The sequence below is a fragment of the Moschus berezovskii genome, chromosome 4 (assembly GCF_049115385.1).
Source record: "Moschus berezovskii isolate FMDL1 chromosome 4, NW_MosBer_1.0, whole genome shotgun sequence".
Classification (NCBI taxonomy): Eukaryota; Metazoa; Chordata; class Mammalia; order Artiodactyla; family Moschidae; genus Moschus; species Moschus berezovskii.
In genome coordinates this window covers 87,936,891-87,947,815 of record NC_142463.1, presented here as the reverse complement: position 1 = coordinate 87,947,815, position 10,925 = coordinate 87,936,891, and positions in this window count along the sequence as shown.

The window sequence follows — 10,925 nt, the reverse complement described above, 5'->3', positions numbered from 1 at the left end:
AGTACTCTTGCCTAGAAAATCCCATGGATGGAGAAGCCTGGTAGGCTGCAGTCCGTGGGGTCGCTAAGGGTCGGACACGACTTCACTTTCACTTTCACTTTTCACTTTCACACATTGGAGAAGGAAATGGCAACCCACTCCAATGTTCTTGCCTGGAGAATCCCAGGGACGGGGGAGCCTGGTGGGCTTCCGTCTATGGGGTCACAAAGAGTCGGACACGACTGAAGTGACTTAGCAGCAGCAGCAGGTGTGGGGAAAAATAGATACATGTGTATATATGGCTGAGCCCCTTCGCAGTTCGCCTGAAACTACAACAACATTGTTAACTGGTTACATCCCAATACAAAATAAAAATTTTAAAGTTTGGGAAAAAAAAAAAGAATTATCTGGTGTTAGTAGAACCTGCCAATCGTTTCACAATAAACATAAACCATCCTACTATATGCCTTAAACTTACACAGTGATGTATATCAATTATTTTTCAACAAACTGAGAGAATATAACAATTCCTGATCTGGGAAGATCCCACATGCTGCAGAGCAATGAAGCCCATGTGCTACAACTATTGAGCCTGTGCTCTAGAACCAGGAGGCTGCAACTACTGCGCCCATATGTGCCACAAATATTGAAGCCTGTGTGCCCTAGGCCCACGCTCCACAACAAGAGAAGTCACCGCAATGAGAAGCCTGTGCACCACGAGAGTAGCCCCCACTCACCACAACCAGAGAAAAGCCCTCACGGGAACGAAGTACCAGCACAGCCAAAACCAAAAGAAACTGCTTGAAACACATCTGACACCAAATGTTAGCGTTTCCCCCACTCACACAAAACAACCAATTCTTCATCTCTTTGTACACTATGTGTCCTCCAATTTAATTGCAGTCCTGACACTAATTACTCGGAGTTAGCACATACTGCACAGGTTAAGGTCTCAGTCCCACATGACTTCCCAATTTAGGCATCAGTCACAAGTAGTGGTGAATGAGAGCAGGACCCTGTAGGGTTCTCCAGCTGCAAGTCCTTTCTGTGCCCCTTGTTTCTTGTTTGTAGAAAATAGGCTTCATTCAACCTCCTTGACCTTCCCTGAGTTCCTATCACTGCTCACAGAACTCAGAAAAACTTTGCTTATTACTGCAAAGGATATGATAAAGGAACAGCCAGATGAAGAGGTACATAGGGTGAGGTTTAGAAGGACCTCAGTGCAGAAGCTTCTATCCCAGTAGTTTGGGGTGCACCAGCATATAGACACATGGCTGTCTTCATCAATCTGGAAGGTCTCTGAACTCAATTACTTAGAGGTTTTGTGAGGTTCTATTATTGATTATTGGGATGCTTGATTGAATCATAAGCCAAGGAAGTCAGAAAGAAAGAAAGTGAAGTTGCTCGGTCGTGTCTGACTCTTTGCAACCCCATGGACTGTAGCCCACCAGGCTCCTCCGTCCATGGGATTTTCCAGGCAAGAATATTGGAGTGGGTTGCCATTTTCTTCTTCAGGGTAGGAGGTCAGGATAGAGCTGAAAGTTTCAACCTTCTAATTACCTGATTTGGTTTATCTGGCAACCAGTTTGTATCTGAAGCTATCTAAGGGCCCAACCACTGCAGATGGTGATTGCAGCCATGAAATTAAAAGACGCTTACTCCCTGGAAGGAAAGTTATGACCAACTTAGATAGCATATTAAAAAGCAGAGACATTACTTTGCCAACAAAGGTCCATCTAGTCAAGGCTATGGTTTTTCCAGTGGTAATGTATGGATGTAAGAGTTGGACTCTGAAGAAAGCTGAGCGCTGAAGAATTGATGCTTTTGAACTGTGGTACTGGAGAAGACTCGTGAGAGTCCCTTGGACTGCAAGGAGATCCAACCAGTCCATCCTCAAGGAGACCAGTCCTGGGTGTTCATTGGAAGGACTGATGCTAAAGCTGAAACTCCAATACTTTGGCCACCTCATGTGAAGAGTTGACTCATTGGAAAAGACCCTAATGCTGGGAGGGATTGGGGGCAGGAGGAGAAGGGGATGACAAAGGATGAGATGGCTGGATGGCATCACCGACTCGATGCATATGAGTTTGGGTGAACTCCGGGAGTTGGTGATGGACAGGGAGGCCTGGCGTGCTGCGATTCATGGGGTCACAAACAGTTGGACACGACTGAGTGACTGAACTGGACTGAACTGAAGGGCCCAAACAGAATCACCTTGCTAGCACACAAGTGATACTCACCAAAAAACCAAACAAACAACCCCTCATCATTCTAGAGATTTGAAGGATCTTAGAAGCTCTTGTTGGGAGTTCCCTGGTGGCCTAGTGGTTAGGATTCTGTGCTTTTACTGCTGTGGCCTGGGTTCAATCTCTGGCTGGGGAACTGTGATCTTGCAAGTACTGCAGCATGGCCAAAAAAAGAAAAACAAAACAAGAAGCTCTTATTTTTGGAACTGCGGACTAAGAACCAAATATTATAACAAAAGATGCTCCTATTACTCCTATCCCTCAGGAAATTAACAAAGGTTTTAGAAGTTCTAGTGCTAAGAACTGAAGACAAAGACCAAACACGCATATTTCTCAATATTTATTTATTAAATGAAGAAACAAATTAATAAATTATTGGTTCCACTTGGAGAGTGAGCCTGATTCAAAGTCTTCAATAAATGTGAGGACAGTCCAGGAAGTCAGGTAACTCCGTGTCAGAGAAGGATAGACATGTGTCTCAAAGATGCATCAGTGTTATTCAAGGGCGAAGCAGTAATCATGATGTAATGTAACATTCATAACAATGAACCTGAATTATATAAATTATGGTTATGAAGGCATGGGATTATTTTAGAAAAGGTATGCAAATTTTAGGAAAAAATTACATTAAATTATTAGTTATTTTAAGTTTTAAATGATTAACACCTAGTTATCTGAAAAAGCCTCATTTTCCTCATTTCGTGTAAGTGGGATGTTGCTGTAAAAAAAAGGATAGTCAGTTGTTAAGAACACAAACTGTAGGGCTTCCCTGGGTGCTTGTGGTAAAGAATCTGCCTGCCAATGCAGGGGACATGGATTCAATCCCTGCAATGTGCACGGAAGTTACAAATAAGTTACAATGCTATAACAAAACTCCTTTCAGATCTACTTGTTTATATGAATGAGGTTTTTAGCACTTACATATATAAGTATGAAAAAAATAGCAGGAATTCCCTGGTGGTTCAGGGGTTAGGACTTGGTGCTTTCACTGTGAAAACATTGAAATGACCCCAATGACCAGGTTCAATCCCTGTTCCCTGGGGAACTAAGAGCCTTCAAACTGCACAGAATCGCCAAAAAAAGTGTAGCATTGATATTATGCTGTGTCTCATCTTTTTTATTTTTATTTTTTGCCTTGCTGCACAGGATCTTAGTTACCTGACCAGGGATTGAACCCATGTCCCCTGCAGTGGAGCCTGGAGTCTTAACCATTGGACCACAAGGGAAGTCCCGTGTGTCTCATCTTAGAAATCAGCAATATTCATAAACAGTTATATGTACTAAATGTTTAAAAAGATATATCTTATTAAAAGATGCATTTCTTATAAAATGTTACTTTCATGTTTAATAATCAACATCAATATTTATAGTATGTGCCATTTTGATCAATTGTGCATTAATAGTAACTGTTGAAAACAGTTATATAGAAGAAAAATATTAACACTTAGAGCCTTATAATCCTAGGAAATGACATTAGTTTCTTTAACATATATAGTTGTTTAGAGAGAAGTATGATAAGGTGATCACTAGAAGATGTGTGAACATAAATATGTCATTTGGAAAAAATTTTATAAGTAGAATGAAATTACTGGATAAAGGAGGAGTGATATAAAATTTACTTCATATGGAGCTTTTTCATGTCTTTTTTTTAAATTGGAGGATAATTGCAATGTTTTGGTGGTCTCTGCCGTACATCAACGGGAATCAGTCATAATCATTTATATATCCCCTCTCTCTTGAGCCTCTCCCAACCCCCTTCCACCCCTCTAGGCCGTCACAGAGCACCAGGGGGCTTCCTGTGTTAAACAGCAGCTTCTTGCTAGTTATCTACTTTACACAGCAGAATGTATACATGTAATGTTACTTTCTCAATTTGACCTGCCCTCTCCTTTTCCCACTGTGTCCACTAGTCTGTTTTCTACATCTCTGTCTCCATTTCTTCTCTGTAAATAGGTTTTCTAGTACTATTTTTCTAGACTCCATATATATGCATTAATATACAATTTCTCTTTCTGACTTCACTCTGTACAATAGGCTCTAAGTTCATCCACCTCATTAGAACCGACTCAAGTGCATTCATTTCTATGGCTGAGTCACATTCAACTCTATATATGTACCACAGCTTCCTTATCCATTCATCTGTCAGTGGACATCTAGGTTGCTTCCGTGTCCCAGCTTTTGTAAGTACACTGCAGTGAACATTGGGGTACATGTGTCTTTTAGAATTGTGGTTTTCTCAGGGTATATTTCAGTAGTGGGATTGCTGGTTCATATGGTAGTTTTATTTCCAGTTTGTTAAGGAATCTCCATACTGTTCTCTATAGTGGCTGTATCAGTTTACATTCCCACTTCAAGTCTTCTTAAAATGACTATTGTATCAGCTATAGTATTAAATTTCATTGAATACTTTTTTTAAAAATTTTATTTCTTGGTAGCACTGCACAGTATGTGGGATCTTAGTTCCCTGACCAGGGATTGAACCCATGCCCCCTGTAGTGGAAGCACAAGAGTCTTAACTACTGGACCACCAGGTAAGTCCCACTCTGAATACTTTTTAAAAAGCAGTGTAAATATTATTTTCAAACATCAATATGTATAATACATAGCAAATTAGATCCATTACAACTACTTAAGCATTTGGTGAAAAATCTGTCATCAGTTTAAAAATGTGTGCAGTCAAGAGAACGAGAAGACAAGCCACAAACTAGGAGAAAATACCAGACATATATGATAAAGGACTTTTATCCAAAATATACAAAGAATGAAAAATTCAGCAAGAAAATTAACAAGCTGATTAAAAAATGAGCAAAAGACCTAAGCAGACACCTTGCCAAGGAAAATATTGCTTCCCTGGTGGTTCAGTGGTAAAGAATCCTCCTGCCAAAGAAGGAGACACGGGATCAATCCCTGTGTGAAGAAGATCCTCTGGAGAAGGAAATGGCAACCTACTTCAGTATTCTTGCCTGGGAAGTCCCTTGGACAGAGGAGCCTGGTGGGCTACATACTGTCCAGGAGGTCGCAAAAGAGTTGGATGTGACTTAGTGGCTAAACAACAACAACAAAGAAAATATACAGATGGCCAATAAACATATGAAGGAATTCCCCGGCAGTTTCATGGTTAAGACTCTGAGCTTCCATTGCAGGGGGTGCAGGTTTGATCCCTGATCAGGGAATTAAGATCCCACATTCCATGTAGTGTGGCCAAAAGTAAAAAAAATATATATATATAAATATATGAAAAGATGTTCAACATTATGTCTTTAGGAAATCCCACTATACACTTATTCAGTTCAGTTCAGTTGCTCAGTAGTGTCCGACTCTTTGTGACCCCATGAATCACAGCACGCCAGGCCTCCCTGTCCATCACCAACTCCCGGAGTTCACTCAAACTCATGTCCATCGAGTCGGTGATGCCATCCAGCCATCTCATTCCCTGTTGTCCCCTTCTCCTCCCGCCCCCAAGCTTTCCCAGCATCAGAGTCTTTTCCAGTGAGTCAACTCGTCGCATGAGGTGGCCAAAGTATTGGAGTTTCAGCTTTAGCATCAGTCCTTCCAATGAACATCCAGGATCGATCTCCTTTAGAATGGATTGGTTGGATCTCCTTGAGTGGCCTAAATTCAGAACACTGACAACACCAAATGCTGATGGGATGAGAAGCAAAAACTCTCATTCATTGTTGATGGAAAGGCAAATGTTACAGCCACTCTGGAAGACAGTTTGGCAATTTCTTACAAAACTAAACATAATTAAGGATTCTGATTACCCTTTGCAATGTGTGTAGGGTGCGTATTTCTCCACACCATCAAGCAATGCTCAAGATACCAACTGGGTGTCCTACAGTCCAAGTTAACTTTGACAAGACCTACCTGGAGACTATGTCAGACCCCATAGGTTAAGGGCTTCTACAAGTCTGCCCACCCCTTCCTCTCAGTTAGACATTGGTCAAAAGTCTAGGTTGTTCCCTATGCTGCTTCTTCTTTTAATATTTATCTATTATTTGGCTGTTCTGCATCTTAGTTGCAACATGTGGGAAATTTTAGTTGGGATACGTGGGATCTAGTTCCCCAGCCAGGGATCAAACCTGGGCACCCTACATTGGGAACATGGAGTCTTAGCCACTGGACCACCACGAAAGTCCCCGATAACTTCCCAGTCATTTATTTCATGTTAGACATCTATACCTGATGGAATAGTTGAGCCATAACAGAGGACCTCTATTTTTCTTTTTCACTTAAAACAGTACTTGGTCCAAAATAGGCACAACTGTACATATTTATCAAATAGATAATCTTAGTTATTTCTCCTTTTTCAAGTGAAAAAAAAGTTGACAGAGAGGGTAAGTAAATTTCCAAAATTTAGAGTGTAATAGTGAAATCAGGATTTTAGGTCTATTTGACTTAAAACTCATCCTGAAAATGTATAACATGTCCTGTATCTCAGTGGCACTTAGAATCTAGTGGAGGAAGCTAAGATTAGGTATGTTGAGAAAACGAGATGACAAAGAGTAAGCTACAATATTGACTGTGGGAAGGAACAGATGCAACTGACAGCTTGAAAGGGTCAAGATTTGGTGATTGTCCAAATGTGGGAAGGGTGGGAATGAATAGAGCCAAGGATGACGATCAGGCTTTGAGAGAGTAGAAGAGCAGAATGATCAAACAGGAAAATTTGGAGAAGGAACTGGAGCTGGATATGAGAATTCAATTTTATTAATGAACTACCAGCAGGCAAGGCAAAAACTCTAAATCCAGGAATCCTTACAAATCATTCATTAATTTCTAAAAAATTTTTTTAAAATGTCTGAAATTGTGGTAAAATATACATAAAATTACCATTTATTTGATTTGGGTAATTTTTTTGGCCACACCATGAGGCATGTGGAACTTTCCTGACCAGAGATCAAATCTATGCCCTTTTTAACTACTGGACCAGGAGGGTAGTCCAAAATTTACTGTTTTTAAGTGTATATTAACAGTTTAGTGGTATGAAATATATTAATATTATTGTGCAACCATCCCCATCATCCGTCTATAGAATTTCTCTATTATTCCAAATTGAAACCCATTAAACAATAACCCCCAATTCCCTCTCCCAGCCCCTGGCAACTAATATTCTGTTAGGTAGTTAGTCAGATGAATGAGTCCCTGCCCCAGCCTGGATGGGGTCATCTTTCCATCCCCCACCTGGACACTGGTGATCAGAATATGCCCAGAGATCCTTCCTTTATTTAGTCAAGGACTGCTGAGTTTCCAGCCTTGTCAGGTCCAAGCTAGATAAAACTTGACAGCACAGGCTGGTGCAGGCCCTCCAAGACCTAAAAGGTGACTCAAAGTAACCTGGAGTTCAGTATGCCATATTTATAATAAATTAGCAATGCAGATTTTGCATTACCCGCCTCCCCCCCATCCCCAACACACACACACACACCATGGGTTTCACTTGGGTGCTATGGGTAAGTGCATGCACATGAGGAGAAAAGTTATATAACCTAAAGCTGTCAATCAACTTGTCAGTCAAATGATGCAGGACACAGGGAGGGACGTTCCACCACTCTGAAAAACCAACCTACCCCCATTGTGGGGCTGCTTCTGGTTTCCAGACAGCTGGCTCTTAGCTTTTCTTGGGAGAGTACTTCCACTTTGCCAATAAAACTCTTGCTCCTTAAGATTGTCTGAGCCTCTCATCTGAATTTTTTCCCTCGAGAGACAAACCAAAGATATCATCGTTCCACTGGTGAGACCTCTACTTCCTATCTCTATGAATTGGACTATTGTAGATATCCTGTATAAATGGAATCATACCAAAGAGGAGGAAAAATAACTTTTCCCTTCCCTTTTTGAGTTCTTGCCTGAGATTCCTTGTAATAAAAGATGGATTAACAAGAGAAAAACAGAAACTTATTAACATATATCTAGGAAGAATGAGTTACTCTCTGTGAAGCTCCAAGCTACCATCTTACATAATGTCTTCAGTAAAGATAAAGGAAAGATATTGGGGTGGTGGTGAGAAGAGGCCAGTTATGGGAGGCCACCAGGAAAAGCATGGTAAAAGGGGTAATGTTTATTTTATAGATTTAAATCAGTATCTTCTTTCTCCAGTAATATTTCAAGCGATTCAGTCATCTTTCTCTGCCAGATAGAGGGAGATACTCTCAAAGGAGATTTCCTTTATAAACATATATTTCCATTTCAAAAGGGTAATGTTTGTGTTTTCAGAGATTCTTCTGTGTTTGCTGTTTATTTTTTTTAATTTTAATTTTTTAAAAGGACCAGCCTTTTCTTTCTTTTTAAAATATTTACTTACTTGGTTGTGCTGGTCTTAGTTTTGGCATGTGGGATCTTTACTTGCAGCACACGGGGTCTTTAGTTATGGCATGCGAGATCTTTAGTTGCAGCATGCAAACTCTTAGTTTAGGCACGTGGATTAGTTCCTTGACCAGAGATGGAACATAGGTCCCCTGGACTACCAGGGAAGCCTCTGTCTGCTATTTCTTTAAACAATCAGCTAAAAACAGTCCTTATGCCAAAGAGGCATATTTTGGGGAGCCATTTCTGCTATCCTGCCTTTGCAACTTTCCTGAGAAGTTCCTGCCTTTGAAACGTCCCCAGAAGCTGATTTGGTACATTGCTCCATTTCTCTTTGAATTAACCTCCTTCTCCTGAGAATAGGTCAGTTAAATTAAAGTGTGCTATTTAATGTCAGGAGGCAGTGATGCAGGTTGGCTTCCAAAATCACACCTATATGGTGCAAGTAATCACGTATTCAATAAGAGGCATTGCCACAGAAACAGAAGAAAAACAAAGTCAATGGTTAGAACAGAATATAAACAAAAATTTTGAGTCTAGGGAGCAGTTAGGCAAGATTTCTAGATGGTGGGCTTGAAGCATCTTCAGAGTGAGGAGAGGCAGCAGTAATCTGATAGATTTTCCTGTTACCTCTGGTTGATGTCAGGTGTTCCAGTGAAATTTCTGAGTGGGTCACAGAGCAAAAAGCACAAAGTTGGTCTGAATGTGAGATGTTGTGGTGATTTCTCTGAAGTTTATCTCAAGTCATCCAGCTTCAGCTTTTAGGTCTTTGAGAAAATGGCAGTTTTTGTCTTTATGATTTCAAGAGTGGGAAAAATGTGGAAATGTTAGCTTAGTGACAGATATTGGTGAAAACTAGAAGAATGCAGGATTCAGTCTAATTTGCAAGTAGATAACAAAACATCTTGGCAGGAAAGCAATGACAAACCTAGACAGTGTACTGAAAAGCAAGAGACATTACTCTGCTGACAAAGGTCTGTATAGTCAAGGCTATGGTCTTTCCAGTGATCATGTATGGTTGTAAGAGCGGGGCTGTAAAGAAGGCAGAACGCCAAAGAATTGATGCCTTTGAACTGCAGTGCTGGAGAAGACTCCTGAAAGTCCCTGGGACAGCAAGGAGATCAAACCAATCAATCTTAAGGGAGATCAACCCTGAATATTCACTGGAAGGATTGATGCTAAAGCTGAAGCTCCAGTATTTTGGTCATCTTGCGAACAGACAACTCATTAGAAAAGTCCCTGATGCTGGGAAAGATCAAGGGCAGAAGGAGAAAAGGGCATCAGAGGATAAGGTGGCTGGACAGCGTCACCGATGCAGTGAATATGAACTTGGGCAAATTCCAGGAGAAGGCGAGGGACAGGGAGGCCTGGTGTGCTGCAGTCCATGGCACTGCAAAGAGTTGGACACGACTAGGTGACTGAACAACAACAAAACCTCAAAGGCAAAGAACAGGACTAGAATCAGTATCCACAAATCCAGTGTCTATTGAAGATTATTTTTCCTTCCCCACCCACAATACAATATTTGTCCTTCTGTGACCAACCTATTTCACTTAGCATAATGTTTTCCAGATTCATCTATGTAGTAACATGTCAGAATCATTCCTTGTAAGGATGTATATGCCACTTTTGTTTATTCATTTATCCGTTGATGGGCATTTGGGTTGTTTCTTCCTTTTGCTATTTTGAATAATGCTGCTGTGAACATGGATGTAAAAATATTAATTCCAGTCTCTGCTTTCAATTCTTTTGGGTACATAAAGTTAATAGATAAACTGAGGCATGTTGGAATTTTATAGATTTTGATTGAACAATAAAATAGAATTTCAGCAAACATCAGTTCCAATCTGGTAGCTCCTAATCACTGTCAGGAACTAGAGGAAAGGCTTTTATAGGAAAGATGCCAAAGCAAAGCAAGGAAATTACTCAATTGGGTACCACTTGTTGACAAAGAAATGCAGAAGGGTGCAATAAGAAGAGTTCATTTGGGGTCTTACGAATTACAACTCAGGAGACACAGATTTGGGTAAAACCCAGTATTTTGGGGAAGAGAAAGTCAAGGGCTTATAAAGACAAAAGCCACAAGGTTGTTAAAGTTGTCTGCCAAAAATTATGACTGACTGGACTCAAAAAAGGAAGTATTTGTCTTTAAGGGATATCCTGTCAGGTGTTCTTTCAGGGTAGAGGTTCAATACGTATCTTGAGTTTTGGAACATTGGGCAGATGGTCTGGATGCCTGAATTAAGAGAGTAAGTGGTGTTAAGTTCAGACTCTACCTAGGCTCACACATGCATGAGTCACACTTCTTCAGCAGTCTTCTGGCTCCATTTTAGAGAGCTTTCTTAGCAATATCTATTCCATTTTGTTTTTTACTTTCACAAGCTTAATTGGGAT